At 36.2% G+C, this 8416-nt stretch overlaps 1 pseudogene; it reads right to left on the minus strand.

Annotated features, from left to right (window-relative positions):
• Positions 1-2048: 2048 nt before the first annotated feature.
• LOC118720534 lies at positions 2049-4202 on the minus strand (annotated as a pseudogene).
• Between the last annotated feature and the right edge of the window lie 4214 nt (positions 4203-8416).

The following is an 8416-nucleotide window of genomic DNA, read 5'->3' on the forward strand; positions in this document are numbered from 1 at the left end:
CAGCACCAGGGCAGAGACCACAACTTGAGGTCCCTCATCAAGCCCCGCTGGGGTGGGGTGGGGGGGTGCAGCCTGAGGTCTCCTATCAAGCCCTGCCAGGTGGGCAGGGGGCACAGCCTCAGGTCCCTGCTGGTCGCTTATTAAGGCTCGTTATGGGAACCCGCCTCTGCTGTGAGCATAGCCATCTTGTGATGGTGTGAGGGTCAATTTGCATATTACCTCTTTATTATATAGGATTACTGCCAATTTAGCCAGGACTTATTGGATTTCTTAAAACATAAAATAAAATAGCACTAGGCACCCCCCACCGTCTTATTATTTTCATGAAACCACGAGTTTCAGTCTAAGTTGCAAATATGATTCTTGATTCTTGCCCAAAGTTCACCCAGGATCCTTCCCTATCGCTTCTTTCTTTGCAGGACATAAAAAGGTCCTTCTAAATGCCAATTTCAATTTTCTTGTCTGTCACTCTCTTTTATGCAAGCAATACTCCAGCCACTTCAGCTCATTTGCAATTTCCCAAATGAACTCTGTAATTCCAAGCTTCCATGCTTTTGGCTATGCTCTTACACCTGTCTGTAAGGCTTCTTTTTCCTCTATCGTCCCCAAACCCTGTAGTTCATTTTGGCAAATTTCTGCTTCTCTGACAATCAATGGTTTGTTCATCCACCACATTCTCACTAAAACCCTCACTGGCATTTCTAAACATAGTTAATTTCTGCCCCATTAACATTTAAGAAATCTAGCACTTACTTATCAATGTTTTAGTCCCTTCTGTAAATGTCCATCACCCACTAGACTGTAAAATTCTAGGATATAAAGGACCTAACATTGATGTTTAATATATAGTTTCTAAAATGAATGTTTAGGTTCTTATGTAGTGATCTTTGATGTCATCTTATTTGAAATTGCCATAAAAGTCTTACAACCACAGATATCTTTAAGACTATGAAATTGTCTTGTTTGAAGCATTTATAGGCTCATCGAGTATAATTCTCTGTCAAGAATTCTGGAAATTTTCTCTAATTTTAAGGAGTTGTGGGTTGTGACAAGTTACAAAACTAGGGCAGGCAAAAGAAGACACAGGTCTCAATTTCAAGAATTACATCCTAGTATAAATAAAGTTTGTGATTATAAACCACAAAGAATTATACAAATGGGTACTTATCTATCATCATCTCACAGCATCAGCTAAGTATCTCCCGCAAGTAAAAAAGCTATACTTCTTCCACTTAAAAATATTAGTTTATAACGTAATAGTTTCATAATAGAGTCAATGACTCTAAGGCTGCTTAATTTAATGTCAATGTTTGCCTTGAGACTTATGTGTGTTCAGAGTAAATTTTAGGTACTATTTGAATAATAAAAATAATAGGAGATTCTTAAATATTGAAATGTTAATAATCATATTCTAAATGTGCCCCCTAAATACACATATGAATAACACCAGCAGAGAAAATAATACAAATGTGAAACTTAGAAAATTTATATTGTCTTAGATTTATGTTCTTTACATATCAGAACTATCACATTTGTCAAGAAATCATATTTTTTCTAGATGCTTATTTATTCCTCATTATGTTCATTACTGACTGCTTCATTATTATAATCAGATTAGTACAGTTTGTCTGAAATATGAAAAGTATTATTATTACATTAAATTTATTTTGCTTTTAATTTGCATCTCATAAATTCTTCTTATCTCATAAAATTCTAAATTATGTTAATATTTTATGCACAATTTGACATTATTGAGGCAGAACAAGTTGACAAATTAGCATTTATGAGAAAAACAACTATCAGAAAAATACAAAACTAAACATCATATCAGAAAAAAAAATGTAAATACAAAGGTTGGAATTTCCAGATTTAGCAAATAAAAATACAAGACACCAGTTTTGTTTTGTTTTTCAGTTTCTCTGAGCAGATTTTTAAGGTTTTATTTGGAGCTGCATACATGCCTTGAGGTGGAATCAGTAAATTCTAAAGTAACAGTTTATTCAGCAGTTCTAAAGTAATGGACAAAGTAGTTGGTGATTTAGCAGTATTCAAGCTATTGGCATAAAAACCACTGACATCAAAAGTAAATAGGCTCTCCCAGAGGAACTATGTCTTTCATAAGTGACAGAAGTCAATTCAAGCATTAAAAAAAAAAGTGCCAGCATGTTCATAGATGCAAGGGCCTTGTGCAGTCTCTGCAACCAGTTCCACTGTTTCTCAGAGAGATATTTGTCATCTTCATTCCCCTTCCTCACATTCTACAGTCTGTGTCTCCACACTCGCTGTTTTCCATCCACCGTTTCACTTAAGCAGTGTTTTCCACATATGTCTTGAAGGATGATCTCCAACCTCGTGCCATAAACGTGCATGACTAATTTCATAGAGATATTTTCTAATGCACCTTTCCTTATTTTCAGGTTTGAACAAACTTTTAATGTCATGGTTGTCGCTGTATCTGCATACATATCATGGGAAGGGTTCACTAACCATTCTAATACCACCTTTCCTGGTTCCTGTGATGCAGTAATATTTTTTTTCACTTTTAAAACACGTTTTTTCTTGAATTTCTAACTCTTCTATATCATTTGTCAACTCCTGTGTCTGGCAATAGAGCAAATTAAAAGGACCACTACATGAAATGGCATGGGTCTGCTTCTCAGTGCTGATGACCGTGTGAGTATCATTGGAGAGATCACAAGGAGAACATACTAGGTGAAAATCAAAATTTCTTTTAAAAAGTATTTGTTTTAACAAGTAAATCTTTTAACAAAATTTCTTTTGACAAGTATTTCTGGCCTTGTTCTGGTTGTTTGTTTGTTGGTTTGTTTGTTTTTTGCCTGATAAATAGCCCATGACCTTAACTAATTTTTCACCTCTGAAGTTCAAGGTCATGTTGCTTCTGTATTCCAAGGATTATGAACCTCTATGTGAACTTCATTATCTTCATATTCTCAAATCAGGGCTGCTTTCAATCTGGCCATTTATTTCTGTTCTCCCTAGATTAATATCACATGAGGTGGTTTCAAAGGATGAATAAATTCACTGGTTTGCCCTTAATCTGTGTTATTGAAGTAATCAACAGATATCTTCAATGGTAGTTTCTGTCCAGACCTGGTAGTGATATATTTGGGTTCAGACATGATATGCTGGCAAGCATCCCTTCTACCCAGTACCTTGCTATCATGACCCCATTCCTCTTACCAGTGAACCAACTTTTCAAGAGCTCCTGGGTACGCCACTTTGCACCATGTCTGGAGACACCATTCTAATGCTGAATCCAATGTCATCAAAACGATCCATGCTCTTAAGATTACTAATGTGTTTGAACACAAAGAAATTATTGATGTTGATCTGTTTGCTGATTTTGTTACTCCTGGTATTGATGCATATCTGGTACATGGCCAAACACTTCTTGACCAAAAACAATGCATAGTCTACTAGTATTGTAATGTCATGGAGATCTGGTCATTCTGTCAGGATTCATCTAAAATCAAGAGCCCTTCCAAAAGCAAAGACAGGAATGAGACTTCGTCCTCTTTGCTTTGCAATATTGTGAACCGTGTTACAGAATCTTGCTTCTTGCTCTTCATGCTTCGCATAAGTAGATTCAATGATAAGAATATCAGGTCTAATGTTAGGAATGTCAGCTGCCACTCAGTGTCCATATCCTTGTCTTGAGAAACCACCTGTATATAAAAGCTTCACTCCTATGATTTCAATCGTGAACATGGCAGCTCCTAAAACATGGCCCATGTGGCAATATCAAAACTTGATTTTTGCAACTTCCTTAACTTCAGGAAAATCGATGGTTTCAGTTTTGTCCATCCTCTCTTTCACATCTGTCTCAGTATACTGCATGTGGTCCACTGATACATTACTGACTGAGCGAATCCATTTATAAATAGCTTTTGTAGCATGAGTCATACGTGTTCTTCCTTTGAAACTTGTCTTCTGTAAAAATCAGGGTAAAATTCCACAGAGATGCAAATGGATGACTGATTAGTAGGAGATTAATCTCAGCTGGGTCAATTAAATCCATAAAAGGGAGAGCATCCACAGGGTGCCAGGGTGGATCCCACAGTTCAACATTATTTTTCTTCCTTTGAGCTCCAGAATAATAAATGATCTTCCTACTTTTTTTGTCCAGCCCCAAGGGGTCAGATCAGCAGCTGATCATTCTCCACAGGAATCTCGGACATCTCAGAAGTTTAGAAGCGAAGCAGGGTGAGGGACAGGCTGTGAGAGCCTTTCTAAATTAGAAGCACAGCCACAGGGAACCAAAGAAGGAACTACCCAGTTACATTTAAATTACAAATATTGTAAAAAGCCATCCTTTGTAGCATAGGTTTGTCCTATGTAATATTTGGGACATTCTTGTGTTAAAAGAATATTCATTGCTTATCTAAAATTTGAATTTAACTGTGTGCCTTGTATTTTACCTGGCAAGCCCAACGAAGGTGAATTTATAGCCTGGCTGGTGTGGCTCAGGGTTGAGCATTGACTTATGAGCCAGGAAGTCACAGTTCGATTCCTGGTCAGGGCACATGCCTGTGTTGCAGACTCAATCCCCAGTATGGGTTGGTTGTGCACGAGGCAGACAATCAATGATTCTTTCTCATCATTGATGTTTCTATCTCTCTCTCCCTCTCCCTTACTTTCATGAAGTCAATAATAAAAATATATTTAAAAATAAAAATAAAGGTGAATTTATAAGTATTAATGTATCATCTATTATAATTTCATCTGTTATTCATCAAAATATTTTATGTAACCAAGTCAAATTTCACGCACTCAAAAGCTATGACTTTCTGCTAGACTCAGAGAATATTGCTTCTTCCAAATTTATTCAATAGGGGTTTTACCTTTATTTAGGGACAAACTTTTTAGAAAAGACAGTTGGGAGCATTTATACTTCTAGGATAGCAGCAACAAGCAAGGAAATATTTATTAGCTATTAAGGATTTAACATGCATGAGCCAGGTGGTGTGCTAAATCTTGTACACTCATTATCTTATTAATCCTCATAATGAACCTCTGAGTGAGTGCTGTTGTAGCCATTTCACAGATGAGAAAACTGAGATAGGAAAGGACAAGTAGCTTGACTAAGGTTGCAGAGACTCAGTGGGGAAATTAGACCAGAATTCAGACCTACCCAACCATGTCAGTCTCCACAGTGCTAAGCTGCCCTTTCTTAAAAAATAAAAAATAAAAAATAAATCCTTATACACCATGACCAAGTATGATTTATCCCAGAGATGCAAAGATGGTGCCATATCAGCAAATCAATAAATGTAATACATCACATAAACAAATTGAGAGATTTAAAAAAATCACATAGTCATATCAATTGATGCAGAAAAAGCATTTGACAAAATCCAACACCCTTTCTTGATAAAAACCCTCAGCAAAATGGTAATAGAGGGATGATCATAATAAAATGATACTGGGGAGATAAGGACACATATATAATACTTTAATCAATAAAGAAAATTTTCTTTTTAAATTTTCACCAGAGAGAAACATCAATCAGTTGCTTCCTGCATATGACCCAACCAGGGATCAAACCTGCAACCTAGTTATGTGACCTGTATAGGAAGATACTCCAAACAACTGAGCCACATTGGCCAAGGTTGCGGCTCTTTCTTCCTGTCCTTCAGGAAGTACCCCTTCTACCACACATACCACAGCCCACTCCCTTAATGTTGTGATATTTAAGGATGGCCAGATCCTGTGTGATACCATTTGGGTGCCCCATAACCCTACCACCAAAGGCCATAAGAAGGCATCCTAGGATTCCTGAGTACCCCTGATAGTGAGCATGATGTGTGGGTACAAAGAGAAGTGGGCCAAAGGATTTCTGATTTGGTTCCAAATCAGGCAGTTTGCTTCCAGCATTTTGTTCTTAACTAGTAGGCTCTTGTTTGGGGCTTTTTTTTTTTAATTGATTAAAGTATTGCACATATGTCCATATCCCCCCATTACCCACCCCACCCCCTGCTTATGCCCTCACCACCTGGTGTCTGTGTTCATTGGTTATACTTGTATGCATGCATACAAGTCCTTTGGTTGATCTATCCCCCTTCCCCTACCCTTCCCTACCTTCCCGCTGAGATTTGATTCTCTGTCTCTGGATCTGGTTTTGTTCATCAGTTTATGTTGTTCGTTATAATCCACAAATGAGTGAGATCATGTGATATTTATCTTTCTCTGACTGGATTATTTCGCTTAGCATAATGCTCTCCAGTTCTATCCATGATGTTGCAAATGGTAGGAGATCCTTCCTTTTTTACAGCAGCATAGTATTCCATTGTGTAGCTATACCACAATTTTCTAATCCACCCCTCTGCTGATGGTCACTTAGGCTGTTTCCAAATCTTAGCTATGGTAAATTGTGCTGCTATGAACATAGGAGTGCATATATCCTTCCTAAGTCATGTTTCTAGTTTCTTGGGATATATTCCTAGAAGTGGGACCACTGGGTCAAATGGGAGTTCCATTTTTAGTTTTTTGAGGAAACTCTCCACAGTGGCTACACCAGTCTGTGTTCCCACCAGCAGTGCAAGAGGGTTCCTTTTTCTCCGAATCCTGGCCAATACTTGTCATTTGTTGATTTGTTGATGATAGACATTCTGACAGGTGTGAGATTTTGTTTTGATTTGCATCTCTCAGATAATTATCGACTCTGAGCATGTTTTCATATGTTTTGGCCTTCCTTATGTCCTCTTTCAAACAGTATCTATTTAAGTCCATTGACCATTTTTTGATTGGGTTGTTTACCTTCCTTTTGTTAAGTTGTATGAATTCCCTGTACTAGTAAATGTTGGAGATTAAACCCTTATCAGGGATAATATTGGCAAATTTGTTCTTTTTGTTGTTTTAACTGTTTCTTTTGCTGTGCAGAAGCTTTTTATTTTGATGTAGTCCCATTTGTTTGTTTTCTCTTTAGTTTCCATTGCCCTAGGAGCTGTATCAGTAAATATATTGTTTCGGCAATGTCTGAGATTTTGCTGACCATGGATTCCTCTAAGATTTTTATGGTTTCTGATCTTACATTTAAGTCCTTTATCCATTTTGAGTTTATTTTTGTCTACAGTGTAAGTTGATGGTCTAGTTTCATTTTTTTTTCCATGTATTCATCCAATTTTTCCTATATCATTCAGTGGATTGTCTTGACTTCATTGTATGCTCTTGCCTCCTTTGTCAAATATTAATTGAGCATAGTGGTTTGAGTTGATTTCTGGGTTCTCTACTTTATTCCATTGGTCTATATGTCTGTTCTTGTGTCAGTACCAGGCAGTTTTAAGAACAGTGGCTTTGTAATAGATCTTGATATCTGGAACTGAGATTATCCTACTTTATTCTTCTTTCTCAGGATTGCTGCAACTATTCAAAGTCTTTTTTTATTCCAGATAAATTTTGGAGGGTTCATTCTAGGTCTATGAAATATGCCACAGGTATTTTAATGGGGAGTGCATTGAATTGGTAGATTGCTTTGGGTCATATGGACATTTTAATGATGTTGATCCTATCAATCCATGAACATGGTATATTCTTCCATCTGTTTACATCTTCCTCTATCTCTTTTTTCAGTGTCCTATAGTTTTATGAGTACAGGTCTTTTACCTACTTAGTTAAGTTTATTCCTATGTATCTTAACCTGCTAACCGGGGAGTTCCCTTTTTGATTACGCAACCTGTAATAGGCGCATACTCTTTCACTTACGTGTCAGTACGTCACGCTCGGAGGACGTAATTTCATATGATTATTATTTTTTTATTTATACTTAATTAAAATAAATTATATAGATATTTATTTATTTATATATTAAAGCACAAAGGAAAATACAAAATTACAAAAAAATAGAAAAGAATACCAACAAAAAAATGGAAATATCGAATTAAAAAATTATAAATTTTACAAACAACTATAAAGATTACAAAAAATATATACCATCCCTCTCAGGGCGCAATATATATTTCCAGGACGTATTCATACGTCCTACCTATTTCCTATAGTTTACATTTGATGTATTTATACGTCCCGCTCACTTAACAGGTTAATATTTTTGGTGCAATGGTAAATGGAATTTTTTAAAAAAATCTCTTTCTATAAATTTGTTATTGGTGTATAAAAATGCCATTGATTTCTTGGCATTAATTTTGTATCCTGCTACATTGCCAAATTCATTTATTAGGTCTAATAATTTTTTATGGAGTCCTTAGGGTTTTGTATGAACAGTATCATGTCATCTGAGAATAATGATAATATTATTTCTTCAATTTTTATGCCATTTATTTCTTCTTCTTGTCTGATCTTTGTGGCTAACACTTTCAGTACTATGTTGAAGAGGAGTGGTGAAAGTGGGCATCCCTGTCTTGTTCCTGTTTTTAGAAGAAATTATTTTAGTTTTTGCCCA

The sequence above is a fragment of the Pipistrellus kuhlii genome, unplaced genomic scaffold (assembly GCF_014108245.1).
Source record: "Pipistrellus kuhlii isolate mPipKuh1 unplaced genomic scaffold, mPipKuh1.p scaffold_m20_p_1, whole genome shotgun sequence".
Lineage (NCBI taxonomy): Eukaryota > Metazoa > Chordata > Mammalia > Chiroptera > Vespertilionidae > Pipistrellus > Pipistrellus kuhlii.